Source organism: Ailuropoda melanoleuca, chromosome 1 (genome assembly GCF_002007445.2).
Source record: "Ailuropoda melanoleuca isolate Jingjing chromosome 1, ASM200744v2, whole genome shotgun sequence".
In the NCBI taxonomy this organism is placed as follows: Eukaryota; Metazoa; Chordata; class Mammalia; order Carnivora; family Ursidae; genus Ailuropoda; species Ailuropoda melanoleuca.
Window position 1 is genome coordinate 79,452,121 of NC_048218.1, and position 1,172 is coordinate 79,453,292.

A 1,172-nucleotide genomic window follows, 5' to 3' on the forward strand; every position below is an offset into this window, starting at 1 on the left:
TAAAGGAGGTTTGCCAGAGCTGCCCCTCCCCCAGCCTCAGTACTACCCCCCCATCCCCCACTGGCTTCCCTATCTAAGCACTGACTTGGAAGATCTAATTTTCTGTCCCCAGGAGTGTGTAATTAAGACTGGGCAGGTTAAGACCTCACTACCTCTCATTCCTTATCTGCCCCCAGAAAAGCCAGACCCCTCCTGAGTACCCTCATTCTTTCTCTGCACTAACCACTCCCCACCCCTCCTTGCACTCCTGCTCAGAGGTCTTCAGGACTCATCCCACCCACCCCACCCCACCGCGTGAGGCACAGGTTAGCTGAGTTAGGCCGCCCAGGTAGGAATGCACCAAAGCAGGTGCCTTCAAGAAGGGCGTTTAGCGCTTCTGGTCTCTGCATCCCCTCCCCCACCTCTTCTCAGTCATGGAAGGTCTAGCCTGCGTAGGTTGGGTGGTTGGGGAGGGAGGACGTGTGAATCTGTGAACCTGAATAAAGGAGGTGACCTGGGGACCTGCTGTGGGTACGGCTTAGGTAAGTGTAGTGTGCCCTGTCTGCTGTTCTGGTGGGTGAGGGAAAGGAGAGGGATGTGCATGCAGGAGAGTACAAATCTGAACACACTTGGAGGGAGGTATGTGCGGCGAGATGCACAGGGCACATCCAACGGAATACCTTACCTACCCCGGATTCCTGGATTCAGGACATCCCTCGAAATCTTCCGCCTGGGGCGCACACACCAAGCGCCGCTTCTGTAGGGCTTCTGGCCCCCACTCCTCCCCTGGCGCTCAACGTCCTCCATCCGAGCTCCTCGCGGACCCAGTAGGGGGCGGTTCCTTACCTCTTCGGGCGGAGCCCCCACCCCAGACTCCCGCTAAGACTGTTAAAGCGACGGGTAGGGCGGGTGGGGCGCTGAGGGGGTCAGTCCAGGAGACACGGGCCACGGGCCCTCCCTCACCTCGGAGCCTCGGGAGCGGGAAGTGGACACTTGAGCAGGCGCTTGGAGCGCCCCTCCTTTTTATCTGAACCCTCAGCCCGGGAATGCGGCGCGGGGTGTGCAGGACGCCACTTAGCACCGCGTCCCCTCCCCTGGCCGCCCGCGACACCTCTCGCCGTTGACAGCTCCGGCGCCTGGGCCCAGGGCGACCTCGGACCCCCCGCACCATCCCCGCCCCCCCCACCAAGTCC